Source organism: Chiloscyllium plagiosum, unplaced genomic scaffold, assembly GCF_037043375.1.
Source record: "Chiloscyllium plagiosum isolate Xiang-an unplaced genomic scaffold, Cpla_swu_hap1 HiC_scaffold_11, whole genome shotgun sequence".
In the NCBI taxonomy this organism is placed as follows: Eukaryota; Metazoa; Chordata; class Chondrichthyes; order Orectolobiformes; family Hemiscylliidae; genus Chiloscyllium; species Chiloscyllium plagiosum.
The window spans coordinates 83,073,349-83,092,420 of NW_028270149.1; the positions used below are offsets into that span (position 1 = coordinate 83,073,349).

A 19,072-nucleotide genomic window follows, 5' to 3' on the forward strand; every position below is an offset into this window, starting at 1 on the left:
GTTCAAAGTTGAAAAATTAAGATCATAACGTAAAAATCTCTCCTGCTCTCGTTCCCCTCACACTCTGCATGCTTCATCACTGTCTGTGTATGTACATCTCCCATGGCCCTTCATACCGTGTCATGCCTACTTTCTTTCACAGTCACTAGGCTTGTTCAGTGCTAACTCATCCGCCCTCCACTCACCATCCTTTCCTCTCCCCTTGCCATGTCAACTCACCAATTAACCACCATGAACATAACTGACAGAAAATACAATTATTGGTCACTTTGGAAGAAGAAACTTTCATTGCTATAAAAGACCCATTCAAAACATTGAAATTGCTTCAACTAATCCCTTATGAAAACAAACATTTTGCTTTAGTGCTCAGTGCCTTATGTAAATAAACATTTGTCTCAAGTTTTGTCAATGTTTCATTGTTTTTAAGCAGTTAATCACTTCTACCTAAGAACGGCACTGCTGCCTCAGGTGACTCTCTGTGTGAAGTTTGCACATTCTCCCAGTGTCTGCATGGGTTTCCTCCCACAATCCAAAGATGAGCAGGTCAGGTGAATTGGCCATGCTAAATTGCCCATAGTGTTAGGTGTAGGGGAATGGGTCTGGGTGGGTTGCGCTTCGGTGGGTTGGTGTGGACTAGTTGGGCCGAAGGGCCTGTTTCCACACTGTAAGTAATCTAATCTTAAAAAAAAGTGTAAGTAACCTAATCTAACCTATGAATACGTTCATTCACAAAGCAGTTGGAGCTGCTTAATAATGGGTACCCCATTGTAAAACTGATAGTTTGGGAATCAGTCATGTAGCATAGTGGGGTTTGTTTCACACCAATTTTCTTTATTTAATTCTGCATCTCTTTATGAGACATGGGTGTTGTTAGCTGGACCAGCATTTATTTCCCATCCCTAGTTGCCCTTTAGAAGGTGATAGTGAGCCGCCTTCTTGAACTGCTGTAGTCCCTGTGCCCGAGACAAACCCACATGCTTGTTAGGGAGGGAGTTCCAGGATTTTGACCGAGCAACAGTAAAGGAATGACGATGTATTTCCAAGTGGGATGGATGGTGAGTGGCTTGGAGGGGAACTTGCAGGTGGTGTTGTCCTATGATTCTGTGGCCCTTGAATACCACCTCCATTTTCTTGTTGCACTGAATCACTTACCTTTTCCTTATGCTTTGTGCTTGCCATCTTGAAACTGGTGAGCAGTCCATTTTTCTTTTCACTTCCTGACTGTCTATTGTCTGACTCTATTTTTTTAAACTATTATGCAGCGCATTATCAAAGATCCTTTAAAAATTACATCTACTGCAATACCACTGTCAACTCTCTGTTAACTCCTCAAACATTTAACATAGTTGATCAAGCAATGTTTTCTCGTCTGAAATCCATTCAGTTTATTCATTGTTATGTTTCACAGTTTTAGAGGTTCTCCCACCTTCGTCAGGAGAGATTCCACTACACTTCCCACTCTCAATGTTAAGTTGATTGGTTCATAATTTAAACATGATTAAAAGGAGACGCAAAGTTTATGCTTTTTTCATACACTCATTAGGACTAGGTTGCAAGGGGACAAAACTGAATAATTTATACAGCATGAAAAAAGGGCATCTGGTTTCTTGCTTCCTAGTCCGGATGAGGACTGGACAAAATGCTTCAACTTCTTGTCTCCGAAAAGTAATGTGTAAGTATAAACCAAGCAGTGGTTTCTAATTCTGTGTGTGTGATAGTCATCTTCTTCAATGTAGGAATTACAATGGCTATCTCAGACCTCTGGCACTAGACTTTTTAACCATTTTTAAAAAAGATTAATTTGTGTGATGTAGGCATTGCTCCAAGGCCATTGTTTATTGCCTAGGAACAATTAAGAGTCAAACACATTTCTGTGGGTCTGAAATCACATGGAGGTGTTACTTCTGCCACACAGTGTATTTGAATTATTATATCTTGCAAAAGAACTGTGATTTGATTCTTAATAGTAGTAAAACTATAATATTCATTTATTTGACTCAATTAGTATTAGAACCACAAACAAACTGTGAACTACCAATAAACACTACAAATCTATCTGATGCTTTAACTTAATTTTGGATGATCAAATACCACCACACTAGGACATGGTGATGTTGTCTGGTCTTCTTCTGATGATTTCAGATGTGTCTTCTCTTTTGGTGATTATTCTCGAGTTACCACTCGAGTTACTGCGCTAAGTGTGGGTTTGTGGCAATTCTTATACTCCAAAGCCTTTGTGCCCTTTTAGGAGGGTCTTGAGTATCTTCCAATGGATCAAACTGGTTCAATCACACTGATCGATCTGACCCAACCAGGCATTGGCACACTGATGGTGGTCCTATGGTGTCCATTACTGGAGGTGGTGGGTGCATAAAACCCCCTCCAAAACAATGATGATTCTTTTTTTCAAAATCAATTTCATAATTTGTGTGCATTTCTCTTCTCCCACCTCCCTTCTACAATTGAAGACTACACCTATCAATGGGACATATATTTGATTGTCATCTTTTCTCTGTTGCCATTTGCCATCTCAAATATATATAGTACAGCTCCTCTGGACAGTCTCCCTGGATGGGGAAGGATGCAGTTGCATTTGAATAGGAAAAGATGTTGCGGTGTTTGGATGGGGACAGATAGCGAGGGGAGGGGAACTAGAATTTATACAACACTACAGCACAGATCTGTGGCAATAGCCAGAACTGATATAATTGAAACCCAATTAGTAACAGAGGTAAATGAAAGGAGATAAAAATTTGAAGAAATCGTAGAAGACTGAGCACCAATGGATCCTGAGGAATTTAAGCTAATTCTTTAATTTATTACACATGCTCTAATTTATCTGTGTAGATACTCAAAGCTCCACGTAACTAAAACATTATACATAGAGGAAAGTGTTAAAATCAAACAATCGTGCTATCATTTTAATTACATAAATATTATTAAATAAATTTGCTAAATGATCAATATATTAATATGCTATTAAAACTGATTCAGTTAACAGCAGAGAAAAAGAGAAAACAGTTATTTATGTTACATTAAAAAGTATTCATGTTTGTATGACAATATGTTTTATGCAAATATATGGGGACCACGAGAACAATGAGATTCTTCCAGATGTTGACCTTGGCATTGCTTTGAGTCATTTCATTGACCTAGACCTTGACATAGTGACACTACCTCGTGTGATAATGGAGGGATTTCTGGATGATTTACTCCGAGTTGAGTCACATCCAGAAGATGTTTACAGGTTCAAAAGGAAGACAGTGCGACAAAGAAATGCAGTTGAGGCAGGAAGAGGTACTTAGTCTGGTCTTTCCAAGAGGTACAATATTGTTGCCATCTGTAGAGAGAGGGGGAAAGCATGAGGATAACTAACCACGTTTGTATAGAACTGGATGCAGTTCAATTGGGCCGAATGACATAACAGTTGGGGTTGGCATAGGAAATTAGACAAGTTGCATTAGATGTTAAAGGGAAGCGGATAAAGAGCTGCCTTACCCAGTTCTGCTGGAAATTCCCAAAGCATCAATTGAAAGAAAGAATGAATGAAGGAGGGAGGGAGGGAGTTGGGTATGTACAATTGATTTAATTGAAGAATGAATTATATATTTTGACAATGAGGGAGTCACAGGTTATGGGCTGAGGTGAGGGAGGTGCATTCAAGAAATGAACACCGGATCAGCCATGATCTCATCAAATGATGCAGCATACCTATAGGCTGAATGGTCAATTGCTGTTCCTAATTTTGTTGTTCCTATATCGCCATTGGATGTCTTGAAGAATCTTTAATGGAATCTGAATAGGAAAGACAGAGAAGCAAGCAATTGTCATGGCATCTGAAAAGGCCAAATGACATTGGAAAGAGCAGGGACTTTGAACCTAATTAAAAAGCAAGACCCAGGGGCAGTAATCTTGGGAGCACTTCCTGAGCATGGCGCAAAATTCTAACCAGTCACCAAAAAAGAATGTTTCTTTCCTCAGGTTGCCTTTTCCCTTCATCTTAAATTATATGCTGCTAACTGAAAGTGGTTCCCTTCATTTGTTCTATTTAATCCTTCCTCAATTTTAAACACCTCTTATAAACCTTCCCTCAACCTTTTCTCCTGGAAGGAGAACAATTCCCTGTTGATCCCTGCAACTGTAATCCCTCACCTTTTGAAGCTTTTCCATGCCCAGGGTTGTGCGCAATGCCTCGCCTGAACCCAAATGGTCTTTTAGATAGTTTTAGCACAACTTCTTCTAGATTATTTATGTCGTGTTGTAGTTGTCTGGTAAAATCCTCACTATTTATCATAACTCCAAGTTCGGTAATGTCAGCAAGTTTTGAAAGTTTTACTCTGAATTCCATTATTGAAGTTGTTTATATTATCGGAACAAGCAACAGGCATTGCACTGACCTTTGGATACACCACAATCTCCAATCCCTCGGGCTGAGAAATTACCAGTTCCCCAGAACTGGTTGTTTTCGGTTCTTAAGTCTGACAACCTTAAGTGTCAGTTTTTTTTATCCCCTTGACTATTGTTTCTAGGATTTTATCAGCACTGATGTTAAGTAGACTTGTTCGTAAAATATCCTTATAGCCTTCATTTTGATAACTTCTAATCAACCTGTTCAGAGACGTTATTGCACACCTCTGCAGCAGCTAGGACTTGAACCTAGACCTCCCAGCTCAGAGGGATGGACGCCACTACTGTGCCATCAAAGCCCCCTACATCCCTTTTTTAAAATCAGGGTGCCACATCCACTGGCTCTTTGTTCACATATTGAGAAGATTAGGGTGAGCTCTTCCATTATCTCCATCTCTGCTTTCCCTTGCTTATAATGGCTCTCCATGTTCTTCTTCCTGTCATATATTTTATCTGCCATGTGTCTGCGTATTCCATCAACCCATCCACTTCCTTTTGAAGTTTATGTCTTGCCCGCTCCTTCATCAGGTGATTGTACCTGATGAAGGAGCGTCGCTCCGAAAGCTAGTGTGCTTCCAATTAAACCTGTTGGACTATAACCTGGTGTTGTGTGATTTTTAACTTTGTCCACCCCAGTCCAACACCAGCATCTCCAAATCTTAAAAACAGCCAGTCACCATAACGTGCTTTGTTTTCTAACCCTTAGCCCACCTTTTATCGTTTCTGGCTTTGCCCCTTTTATCGCATCAGTTTCAATGCTGCCAACAAACCTATTATGCATTTTAATAAGCACTTTCTGAAGGCCAAGGAGGTGTTAATGCCTGATAGAAATATCCTCAAGACCTTTTGAGGTTTATCTGTAACATAGAGGGGTCAATATCCAACTGGAAAGGTTGCATAGAACTGGAGAAAATGCTTTTAACTAAAAAAGGCTGTACAGAGTTCAGATGGAAGCAATAGTAACCATTATACAGTGGAAGATAAGAATAGTACGGTTGAAATTAAAGCTCAGACTACAGAAAATTACAAAGAGAATGTAATAACTTGAAATTCAGAAATTAGTGTATAAAAGCATGCCAAGTAATTCACATAGGACTGATGAAAATTCAGGAAAAGGATAAGTTAAGGAACGTGAGGAATATACTACCGAGTCACATGATCATGCTGTGAGATGTTACAATGACAACTTGCATTTAAATGGGGCAGCACAATGACTCCGTGGTTAGCACTGCTGCTTCACCCACGCCAAGTTCAATTCCAGCCTCGGGCAACTGTCTGTGTGGAACTTGCACATTCTATCCATATCTGTATGGGCTTTCGCCAGGTGGTCCGGTTTCCTCCCACAGTCCAGAGGTATGCAAGTTGGGTGGATTGGCCATGCTAAATTGCCCATGGTGTTCAGGAGTGTGTAGGTTTACGGATGGGAAATACAGGCTTACAGGGTTAGGGTAATGGGATGGGTCTGGGTGGACGTTTCAGAGGGTCAGTGCATACTTGTTGAGTCGAATGGCTTGCTTCCACGCTGTGGGGATTCTATTAAATTCTATTCTATAAAATAAACAGTACCTTCATCATAATAAGAGGTGAGGCACCTTAAGGCTATCATTGTATATGAGTAAAGGAGTATTTGTTTCTGTTGGGATGGGGATAATTGCTGTCAGAATAAGCTGTTCCGTTCCATTTCATGATAAACTGACACCAATATCAGAGCAAGAAGGAGCTGGAGCACTGCTGGACTGCCCTTGAACTGGGGGGAGATGCTCCAGAGTCAGAATGATAAACATTAATACATTCTGAAGCGAGAATGATGTTGCTGTGTTTGGGTGGAGGACGTTGTTGCAAATTTATGATGGAGAAAGCTGAAGTAATGTCGGGGATGGATAGAGAAACTGGTGAAGGAAGCTTCATTGTTTTATTAGTGATGGCGGCTGCATGTCAAAGATGGAGCAGGATGCTGCATTATTGAACTGGAGCAGGTTATTGCATTGCTGTGTTGAGTGGGAGGAGGGTGCTGTGTTGCTGTGCTGAGTTGGAGCAGGGTGATGCATTGCTGACCTGGAGCAGGGTGCTGCATTGCTGTGCTGAGCTGGAGCAGGGTGCTGCATTGCTGTGCTGAGCTGGAGGAGGGTGCTGCATTGTTGAGCTGGAGCAGGGTGCTGCACTGCTGTGCTGAGCTGGAGCAGGGTGCTGCATTGCTGTGCTGAGCTGCAAGGGGGTGCTGCATTATTGAAAGTGGAGCAGGTTACTGCAATGCTGTGCTGAGCGGGAGGAGGGTGCTGCATTGCTGTGCTGAGTTGGAGCAGGGTGCTGCATTGCTGTGCTGAGCTGGAGGAAGGTGCTGTGTTGCTGTGCTGAGTTGGAGCAGGGTGATGCATTGCTGACCTGGAGCAGGGTGCTGCATTGCTGTGCTGAGCTGGAAGAGGGTGCTGCATTGTTGACCTGGAGCAGGGTACTGCATTGCTGAGCTGGAGCAGGGTGCGACATTGCTGTGCTGAGCTGGAAGAGGGTGCTACATTGCTGTGCTGGGTTGGAGCAGGGTGCTGCATTGCTGTGCTGAGCTGGAGGAGGGTGCTGCATTGCTGTGCTGAGTTGGAGCAGGGTGCTGCATTGCTGTGCTGAGCTGGAGGAAGGTGCTACATTGCTGTGCTGAGCTGGAAGAGGGTGCTACATTGCTGTGCTGAGCTGGAGGAGGGTGCTGCATTGTTGTGCTGAACTGCAGGAGGGTGCTGCATTGCTGAGCTGGAGCAGGGTGCTGCATTGCTGTGCTGAGCTGGAGCAGGGTGCTGCATTGCTGTGCTGAGCTGCAAGGGGGTGCTGCATTATTGAAACTGGAGCAGGTTACTGCATTGCTGTGCTGAGCGGGAGGAGGGTGCTGCGTTGCTGTGCTGAGTTGGAGCAGGGTGCTGCATTGCTGTGCTGAGCTGGAAGAGGGTGCTGCATTGTTGACCTGGAGCAGGGTGCTGCATTGCTGAGCTGGATCAGGTTGCTGCATTGCTGTGCTGAGCTGGAAGAGGGTGCTGCATTGCTGAGCTGGAGCAGGGTGCTACATTGCTGTGCTGAGCTGGAGGAGGGTGCTGCATTGTTGTGCTGAGCTGGAGGAGGGTGCTGCATTGCTGACCTGGAGCAGGGTGCTGCATTGCTGACCTGGAGCAGGGTGCTGCATTGTTGTGCTGAGCTGGAGGAGGGTGCTGCATTGCTGACCTGGAGCAGGGTGCTGCATTGCTGACCTGGAGCAGGGTGCTGCATTGCTCTGCTGAGCTGGAAGAGGGTGCTGCATTGCTGAGCTGGAGCAGGGTGTGACATTGCTGTGCTGAGCTGGAGCAAGGTGCTGCATTGCTGTGCTGAGCTGGAGGAGGGTGCTGCATTGCTGACCTGGAGCAGGGTGTGACATTGCTGTGCTGAGCTGGAGCAGGGTGCTGCATTGCTGTGCTGAGCTGGAAGGGGGTGCTGCATTATTGAAACTGGAGCAGGTTACTGCATTGCTGTGCTGAGCGGGAGGAGGGTGCTGCGTTGCTGTGCTGAGTTGGAGCAGGATGCTGCATTGCTGTGCTGAGCTGGAGGAAGGTGCTGTGTTGCTGTGCTGAGTTGGAGCAGGGTGCTGCATTTCTGACCTGGAGCAGGGTGCTGCATTGCTGTGCTGAGCTGGAAGAGGGTGCTGCATTGCTGAGCTGGACCAGGGTGCTACATTGCTGTGCTGAGCTGGAGGAGGGTGCTGCATTGTTGTGCTGAGCTGGAGGAGGGTGCTGCATTGCTGACCTGGAGCAGGGTGCTGCATTGCTGTGCTGAGCTGGAAGAGGATGCTGCATTGCTGTGCTGAGCTGGAGGAGGGTGCTGCATTGCTGTGCTGAGCTGTGACAGGGTGCTGCATTACTTAGTTGTAACAGAATGCTTCAGTGTTTGGAAGAAGGCTGCAGCTGTACGAGCGAGTGCACTGTTGAGATGGAGATTGATGCTTCAGTGCTGGATTGGAGATGATGGGTCACAGAAGCATAATTGTCCCATTTTATCCATTTTGACCCCTCATGAATCCTCACCAGTACAATAGAATGTCTCAGCACTGGGCCTATAGCCTTGTAAATTACAGCACCCTTTGTTAACTGCAACAAGCATTTCTGCCTTTTGTGTCCTTTTCAGAAAGTTTCAAGCAAAGGTTCCACCACAGACCACATGATGAATTTCTTCCTAATTCTTCTCAAATCCATGTAATTACTTTATGTTTTCTGGTTATTGGCACAGTTATGAAGGGAAATGGATATTATACCCAGCTCATTTCAATTTATCTAACTCTATTAAATGCTCCATTAGCTTCTTCCTTTCAAAGAGAACGTTCTCAGCTCATCCAGTCTCTCTTCATCAGTAAAATTCGGTATTCTTGATTGCATCCTTCTTCTGGCATGGTCAATGGAATTGTACACAGCACTCTAACTTTGGCCTAACTCATGTTTTATACAGTTCGTAGAATAGAGTGTCTGGATGCACTTGAATGCTAGACCTGGGAGAGGTAAGGATGCTGCAATGTTTGGATGTGGTAGAATATGACTGTGTTGAGATTAGTAAGGATACCACCGTGTGAGAAAAAGAGACACAGCACCTGATTTAATGTAAGCCAATATTGTATTTTGGGAAAAATAAGCAATGATTTGAAAACGGTATGAAAGACTTTGGGATGTGGTAACAGAACAGCAGGTAAATGGTACTGCGATGCAATCAGATGATTGACTCTTGCTGCAAAAAGAAAGTGAACTATTTCAGTTTTGTTTCCACAGAAAGCCATTGCAGTCCTCAAACCCGCTCCTGACTGGGGTCCATTCATGGAACAACACAGAGGGGAGCGATACAAAAACCAACAGGAATCTATTCAGAGATTTCAAAAGTCCAAGATTTCTTTTTTGACTGTGGTGAGCAAAATGTAATAAGAAGGCTTTAAGGATAGGAGGGGAGAACTGTCCTGATTTTCATGTATGAATGGGCAGAGCTTGACCTATGGACATTCTTTTTCTTGAAATGAATGGTCTAACTATGACTGGAAACTTCAGGAAAGGATCTGGAGTTTTTTTTGGGAAGGGCAGGATCATTTAGGACTGAAAGGGTCAGGAGTGTTCTCCCTACTCCATAAAATTGATTGCAGTCCTCCCACCCTATCAGTGCCAGCTGATTAGTCTGGCACGTCATAACTTGTGCAGTGCAGCATGGCTACCCATCTAGCACTCACAGTTCATTGGAACTCTTCAGAGGAAGCCCAAATGCCAAAACCGGTTCAGATAGAACCACAATTCTATCAGCTTTGTGCCTGGTTTTGGGGCACAAGTTGAACTCTGTCACTGTTGTACCTGGTTTGTAGGAATAAAGGAATGAGCTATTTATATTTGTCGGTCACCTCATCATCATTGCTCCTTTAATAAACACAGCTACACAGTTTTATCTCAATGGCTACAGTGTGCTGGCTGGCTGGCTCCTGACATTTACGGGAGATGTCTGCTAGTGGTTCAAGTGGGGTGACTGCGAGCATCTCAGACTAACACAAATCAGTCACTGAGTCAATTGTATTCTGCTCAAAGCATCGTCAAACTCACTCCACAGATGAGGAAGCGATGTTCTCTGCCTCACACAGCACCTTCGGAAATCTCACAAATACTGCGTCACCTTTGATCAGCATCCACCTCCTTTTAACATCATTGCTGCTAACTTCACCATCAGTGAGGTTGCAATGGTCAATTTGCAGTGACTGTGAGGTAGTGCATCTTTCATAAGGATTCTAAGCCTGAAAATGTTCACTCTGAATGCGGTGTACATGGATGATGAGATGCTTTGACTTTACATGCATGACCAGTTTGCAAACACTGCTTCCATGTATTTGCCCTCTGATCTGTTCCACACAAACTCCCACACCTTGAGAATCCACTCACTCTCCCCAACCATTCGCATTCCCACCTTTACAAATGCCTTTGCTTTCCCTCCCTACTGACCTATGACTCCCAGGATTTCTTTCGCTCCCAGTCTCTGACAGACGTTAACTAGCAGCCCCAAGACATGACTGACAAACCTCCTGACTGCTGGCTTACCCCACTGACAACAGGTAACTCCCCTGATTGCAAGGTGCTGGTCTGAAAGCTCTTTCTCCCATACTGTGACTGAATGACCATCTTGACCAGTCTAAGGCGATGACTGATTGTAGCCAAACCTCAGAACTGTTTACAGAGCGTGCACATGACTGAGTTTACTCGGACCCCTTGACTAATAACAAACCTGACCTTGACTTGTTACGACACGGGGTAAACCCCCCTAACTTAAACCAGCAACACAGAAAAGATTCATCCTGTGCTGTCATCTGTGAAAATTCGAGAGGCAAAGAACTATCCCAAAAGTTATTATTTAAAGTAAAAATTAACAACTTTATCTTTTTAAAGTATAACAGAGAATATTAACTAACAACTATTTATAACTCCTTTCTCTTAACCTATCTTTTACCTTCCTCACTGTAATACTGGTCTGATAAAAAAAATCCCAATTACAATTTACAAGAAAACAAAATCACTTTTCAAAACCAGTCAGCTTTGCCAAGCATCCTCTGTAGATTTTCTTCTGTCTTCTTTTCCTCTTCTGAGGGATTTGGCTTCCCAGGTCATTGATATATAAAGGTACCTTTAAGAAAGCAGATCTTTCTTTAAGCAGTCTCTATCTAGTTGTTGGTGCTAGCTGCTCTTGGCCGCTTTGGGTAACTGTTAAAATGTTGGATATTTATACCCCAAAACATTGGATCATTTCATTGGTTTTAATATTGTCAAAATACCAAATTCAAACTTGATTGGAGTTTGGTGTCTTGAGGCATAAGTTAAACTGATTGGCTAAATTTGAATTAGTTTTTGTCTCATAGCAACACAGGTACTGCTAGCTGTTCGACCAAATGTTACCTTTTAAACTTTCCAGTACTCTGTATGATTCTCTGAGTCCTCGCTAGCATTTCAACTTTCTTAAGGTACAATACATCTCTGCAGCTTCACAACAGACAGCACTGAAGACGAACCCCTGCCCAGTTTCCAATGTGGCTATTTTGTTGAATACAAGTTTTAAGTAAGTTTGCTGATGATATGAAAATTGGTGGAGTGGTGGATAATGTGGAGGGTTGTTGTAGGTTGCTTTGGGACGTTGACAGGCTGGACTGAGAAATGGCAGATGGAGTTCAAACTGGAAAAGTGTGAAGTAATTCATTTTGGAAGGTCGAATTTGAATTCAGGTTACAGGGTTAAATGCAGGATTCTTGACAGTGTGGAGGAATAGAGGGATCTTGGTGTCCATGTTCATAGATCCCTCAAAGTTGCACCCAAGTTGAAAGGGTTGTTAAGAAGGCATTTGACTTTATTGGCAGGGGGATTGAGTTTAAGAGCTGTGAGGTTATGCTGCAGCTTTATAAAGCCCTGGTTATACATGGAATATTGTGTTCAGTTCTGGTCGCCTCATCAAAGGAATGATGTGAAAGCTTTAGAGAGGGTGCAGAGGAGATTTACCAGGATGCTGCCTGGATTGGAGGGCATGTCTTATGTAGAAAGGTTGAGGGAACTAGGGTTTTTTTCTCATTAGAGTGAAGAACGCTGAGAGGTGACTTGATAGAGGTGTATGAGGTATTGAGATGCATAGATGGACTGGATAGCCAGAGACCTTACCCCAGGCAGAAATGGCTATCACAAGGGGGTATACTTTTAAGGTGATTTGACGAAGGTTTAGGCGAGATGTCAGAGGTCGGTTCTTTACACAGAGAGTGGTGGGTGCATGGAATGCACATCCTTGTAAATTTCTTTTGAACTCTCTCCAGCTTAATAATATCTTTCCTATAACAGTGTGACCAGAACTGGACACAATACTCCAGATTAGGCCTCACTAATGTCTGGTATAACCTCAATATGATAACTTCTTGTAGTAAATGCAACCTTGGGTGGTTTGAAAGGCTAGTCTGTTGGCAAGTGAATTGTCAAGAAAAAGACTCCATTCCTGATATGAACTGTCATTAGGTCCATGATTGTGGCTTGCCAATGGACCATGTCACCTCCAAGTGGACCTGTGGAACACTGTGCTGCAGGACCACAAGCCAAATCATTGAGTTCCCCCTGAATCCACTTCAAGCAGGCAGGCCTCAGGCCCTGGGATGGGAAAGGTGGTAACGCGGGACATTGTGAGCAGGTGGCGGTTTGTCACTGCTGTCCAGCTCTGTCCAGGTGACTGGGCCGCTGGCTCAGGATCCCACGTCCAACGGTTCACTACATCGAGCAGGCACTCACCACAAGATGGCGACTACTCTCTGCTGCTCAGCAAGAATCTCACCTCACCACTTGGTACATGTACAAGAAATGAAGCCAGTTGCTCTCCACATTGAAATAGGTCTCCCTTAACCCCTCGTGTGGTCCTGCCACTCAGCGTGTTTTAGCCCATGTCACTCATACCATAATAAAATTCTGCCGACCTCACCATCATGGTTTCCTCTAATGCAGGATGTGAAAAAGATGAGAACAATAGCAATCCATTCTGCTTACTGACTGTTCCTCTTTCAGACCCTGCTTCAGTGATACATTTCCACTCAACTCTACATTACTCAAGGTTGTCATTGGTTCAATTACAGCTCATTCTGCTATAATACATGTTTCATTAATGCAAATTGCTGTAACACAATTGACAAATTGGGGACACTGTTGCTAAGCAAATGTTTAAAGCGTGGATTGTTTATAATACACTTCCAGCCCCTTTAGTTTAAATGGGTGGAAAATTTGCACATGACACCCAAATTGATGATATAATGGACAATGAAGAAGGTTATCTAAGATTCCAAAGAAATCTTAATCAATTTGCTTAATGGGCTGAGGAGTAAGTTTAGTTTGGATAAGTGCAAGGTATTGTATTTTGATAAAACAAACAAAACCAGGACAGGTACAGTTAATGGTAGGGCCCTGGGTAGTGTTATAGTATAGAGGGACCTTGGGATTCAGGCACATAATTCTTTGAAATATACAGGGTGGTTAAGAAGGTGTTAAGCATGCTTGCCATCATTGCTCAGACCTTTGAGTGTACAAGTTGGGACATTATGTTCATAGAATCATAGAACCTCTATGGTGCTGCTATTACGCAATTTTCTTATAATGCAGGGTTGTACGAGAATGGAACTACTGCATTGTAGCGGCTGTACATTGGTTAGGCCACTGTTGGAATATTGCGTGCAATTGTGGTCTCCTTCCTATCAGAAAGATGTTGTGAAACTTGAAAGGGTTCAGAAAAGATTTACAAGGATGTTGCCAGGGTTGGAGGATCTGAGCGATAGGGAGAGGCTGAACAGGCTGGGGCTGTTTTCCCTGGAGCGTCGGAGGCTGAGGGGTGACCTTATAGAGTTTACAAAATTATGAGGGGCATGGATAGGGTAAATAGACAAAGTATTTTCCCTGGGGTCGGGGAGTCCAGAACTAAAGGGCATAGGTTTAGGGTGAGAGGGGAAAGATATAAAAGAGACCTCAGGGGCAACCTTTTCACTCAGAGGGTGGTATGTGTATGGAATGAGCTGCCAGAGGAAGAGGTGGAGGCTGGTACAATTGCAATATTTAAGAGCCATTTGGATGGGTATTTGAATAGGAAGGGTTTGGAGGGATATGGGCCGGGTGCTGGCAGGTGGACTAGATTGGGTTGGGATATCTGGTCAGCATGGACAAGTTGGACCGAAGGGTCTGTTTCCATGCTGTACATCTCTACGACTCTATGACTCTATAAGACAAAACATTTGAAATGATTAATTGATTCTGCACCATAGCAACTGGAAGTTGCGTCAAAGAAATGCTCATTTGATCATTTTGGGGCATTGGATATGAGGCTTAGCCATAAACACAGTACAAGAGGTGGGCTGAGGGACAACTTGGGAGGATCAAAGGGAGAGATAAGAAAACTTGATTTATCCAGCAGTCCCTGGAGGCCACAAGCTGGAGTTTTGTTCCATGTATTTTTCACACTTTTTCGTTTTTTAGTGATTATGAGGAAGCATTGGAGAGACTTCCAGATTCCTTCCATATTCATTACATCTTAGGATGGGAGCATTCTATCTCATTAACAAGGATTATACCTGGCAGAGTCACTCTTACTTCGGATAGCTATCTCAGAGTCACAACACTCTGTAACAATTACTCCAAACCACATTCCCCTTGAAGAGAGATTGTTCACCAGGCCCGTTGTGTCAATGAGTTGACCATAGCATACCTGTGCTTTTTGATGATATGTGTGCAACTGACTTCAGGAAGAAAGGAGGATGACATCCCTGTCTACATTAATGAGGCTGAGGTGTAGAGGGTCGAGAGCGTCAAGTTCCTAGGAGTGACAGTAAGCAAAAATCCGACGTGGACCTCCCCACATAGATGCAACAGTCAAAAAAATACACGATTAGATTAGATTTTTTTTTAGATTAGATTACATTACAGTGTGGAAACAGGCCCTTCGGCCCAACAAGTCCACACCGACCCGCCGAAGCGTAACCCACCTATACCCCTACATTTACCCATTACCTAACACTACGGGCAATTTAGCATGGCCAATTCACCTAACCTGCGCATCTTTGGATTGTGGGAGGAAACCGGAGCACCCGGAGGAAACCCACGCAGACACGGGGAGAATGTGCAAACTCCACACAGTCAGTCGCCTGAGGCGGTCCCTGGAATGCCTCTTCTTCCTCGGAAAGCTGAGGAAACTCGACATGCCCAAGGACCCTCACCAATTTTTACAGATGCACCACAGAGAGCAGTCTATCTGGATGCAGAACAGCTTGGTATGGCTTGTGCCTCAAACGTCGATTCTCCTGCTCCTTGGGTGCTGCCTGACCGGCCTGTGCTTTTCCAGCACCTGCAGTCCTCACTTTCTCCATGGCAACTGCTTTGCCCAGCACCGGAAGAAAGTGCAGGAAGTTGTGTGCACAGCCCAGACCATCACGTAAGCCAACCTTCCATCTAAGAACTCATCTACGCTCCTCATCGCCCTGGAAAAGTTATAACATCATCAAGCACCCTTCCTACCCTGGTTATACGCTCTTTCAAACTCTTCCATCAAGCAGAAGATACAGAAGCTTAAACACACCTCAAGAACAGCTTCTTCCCTGTTGTTTTAAACTGCTGATTGGACCTTTCTAATTTCAAATCTATTGTTGGCTTTGATGTTGTGCACCTCCTTTGCAGCCATAGCCTTCTATGTCATGCTCTGTCTAACCACCCTGTGATCTGTATGTCCTTGTATGTCATGCTCTGTCTAACCACCCTGTGATCTGTATGTCCTTCTATGTCATGCTCTGTCTAACCACCCTGTGATCTGTATGTCCTTCTATGTCATGCTCTGTCTAACCACCCTGTGATCTGTATGTCCTTGTATGTCATGATCTGCCTGTACTGCTTGCAAAATAACACTTTTCACTGTACTCAGGTATACATGACAATAATAAATCAAATCAAATGTGGTGACACTTGTATGCTGTGCAGCTAATCATAAAATAACAGCTCCATCACAATTAACTAATGTCATGTCTTGCAAATGCGTCTTGTGCAATCTATGAACACACAAATATGCAAATTTGGACCCTCCAGTGGCTCGGCCATTCCATTTGAAAATAATGCCCCCGAGCTCTAGATTCATTAACATGAGAAAACACCTCTTCTATGTCAATATTGTCAAAAGTGTTCAAGAATTCAATTAAGTCAATTCTCAGTCTTCTAACTTGCATTTGAAACTAAGTCCAACCTTTCCTTCTTAATCAACCCATTCACTACAATCTCGTACATTCTACACAAACTATTCATGGAAAACTTCTGATCAAGAAATTGAGAAAACATTGAAAATCAAACTGAGAGTTGTCCGCGTTTAGTTCCAAAGAATTCCGGAATAATATTGCCCTGCAAAGGAAAGCTTTGTCAGCAATAACTTAAAGTCTGTATTCACGAGCATTTGCCAAGTAAATAATGCCGGTAAAATATGTCACAACACCCAAGAATGTTAGATACTTTTCTTTGATTATTCCAACAGGAATATTTCAAGCACAAGGTGGAGTTAGCAAGCAAGAAGACTGAAGTCTAAAGCAAAGCCTGTTTAAAATGAGAAAATCAGCATTCAAAAGGGTACAGGAGATAAAAATTGAATGGTGAAAATGCAAATAGAAAATGACATGATTAGAACTGAGAAGTCAAATGGAAAAAAAGTGCTCAGAGGGTGCACGTCACCACTAATTCAGAAGGCACATGACACCAGGTTATGTTCCAACAGCTTTATCTGAGATTACGAGCTTTCGGAGCGCTGCCCCCTCATCCGATGACATCACCTGACAAAAGGGCAGTGCTTCAAAAGCTTGTGATTTCAAATAAACCTGTTGAACTATAACCTGGAGTCATGGGACTTCTGACCTTGCCCACCCCAGTCCAAAACTGGCACCTCCACATCATGATCATTAATTCATGCCAATAGACATGTTACATACCAATCCTGTAGAGCACAGGCTCTTGGATGATTACATCACAAAAGAGGACTATTCAGTCCATCACGTCCATGCTAGTCAATCAAGATCTAACGACAATATTCCCATTTTCCAGCTTCTGGCCATACTGCTGGAGACTATGGTAACATGATTGAAGAGCTAGACACTTGATGTTATGAGCGATTCTGATTCATTAACCTGTTCAGGCTGTGCATTCCAGACTCTGAGTGAAAGCACTTCTCCTCAACCCGCCTCCAGCCATCTATGTCTTACCTTAAAGCTATGCCTCTGGTTATGGGTCCCTTTCCTAATGAAAACTGTGCCTGCCTATCCAACTTAATCATGTCGCTCATTACAGTAACTACATCCATCAGGTGAACGATTCTCTGCAAGTGGATTCACAGGGAGACAGGGCAATGAAGAAGGCTTTTGGCACACTGGCCTTCATCAGTCATGGCATTGAGTATTGAAGTTGGGAAGTTATGTTGCAGTTGTCCAGGATGTTGGTGAGGCCACACTTGGAATATTGTGTTCCGTTTTGGTCACCTTGCTATAGAAGAATGTTATTAAACTGGAAAGAGTGCAGTAGAAATTTACAAGGATGTTGCCTGGATTCAATGGTTTGAGTTATAGGGAGAGGTTGGACAAGCTAGGAGTGCATAGGAGACTGAGGAAGGACCTTATAGAGGTGTATAAGATTGTGAGATTATTTGGAAGCACAAGCTTTTGGAGTGCTGCTCCTTCATCAGATAGTTTGATGAAGGAGCAGTGCTCTAAAAGCTAGTGCTTCCAAATAAACCTGTTGGACTATAACCTGGCGTTGTGTGATTTTTAACTTTGTCCACCCCAGACCAACACTGACACCTCCTCATCATGGAGATCATTGGAGGTATAGATAGAGTGAATGCACTCAGTCTTTTTCCCAGGATTGGGGAAATCGAGGACTAGAGGCATCAGTTTAAGGTTACTGGGGGAAGAATAAAAGGGAACCAGAGGGGCAGCTTTTTTACACAGAGGGTTGTACACATATGGAATGAGCTGCCAGTGGAATTGGTTGAGACGGTACATTAACAACATTTAAAAGGCATTTGGACAAACACGTGGACAGGAAAGGATTAGATGGATATGGGCCAAGTGCAGAGAAATGGGGTTAGTGTGGAAGGACATTTTGGTCGCCGTGGACCAGTTTGAGCCAAAGGGCCTATCTCCATGCTGTAGGACTCTATGACTCTAAGACTCTAATTCCATGCTCCATTATGGGAGGATATAACTTTTCTTCATGTACCCAAATGAATCCTTCAGTCATTTAAAGAGCTCATTCTCATTCAAGTTCCTCTCTAACCTTATTTAAAGAAGACTATTTATTTTACCTGGTTTGACGCTTTGTTTCTCATTGTGAAGAAAGAAAGGAATTTGATAGTGTGTGTTAAATATGTGTACTGATATTAACATCCATAGTACATCCAATGGTGTAACTCAATGTTAGTTAGCACAACTGTGCTATATTGGTGTACCTGTGCTGGCCAGTTGATATTTAGTACGAAATATGAGGACTTGGAGAAGCAAAATGTTCAATCTAACAGTAACTACAGACAAAGGACCATTGATTAAGTTGTTTGGGAGATTGATTAAATTTAAGCAAATTCTCAGTTACATTAATTAACTGCCTTAACTTTGCAATTGTTAGAAAAAACTTATTGTTCCTTCCAAGTAGCCAGGTTCAGAACCTTGCTAATATAACACTATAATCTGTCACCGTTGTCAAACTTGTAACTGTACATTGTGATTACAGTAGAATTAGCAAGTGAAAATAATTCACACAGTCTGCAGTTGCAACTTTCATATTAAAGATCAAGCTATTAACAGTCGAGATTAGATGTCATTATGACTACAGATACAGTGTGGTGCTGCAGTCTGCAGCAATACAAAGTCTGAAGACTTCAGGACAAAAGATAGAAGAATTGTTCATCATTATTTAAAAATGAAAAAACATTAGCTTTGGTGTTCTCACAGAATGACCAGCAAATCCATCCTCCAGAGTGAGTATTTTGTCAAGTCATTATGGTGAAAATAGCAATATCCTGAGCAGTGATGATGATATGGCCATTTTGTTGTGAATTGCAGAGTCCCCATGTGGGTCTCTATCAAACCATCAATTGAATGCGGCTAAATGGAGAGCAGTATTTTTTTTTT

The 19,072-nt window shown here is 43.2% G+C and overlaps 1 protein-coding gene across 1 annotated transcript in view; it reads left to right on the plus strand.

Moving 5' to 3' along the window:
• Positions 1–19,072, plus strand: part of LOC122557468 (uncharacterized) — a 210,461-nt gene that overhangs the window by 148,829 nt on the left and 42,560 nt on the right. The window lies entirely within an intron of this gene.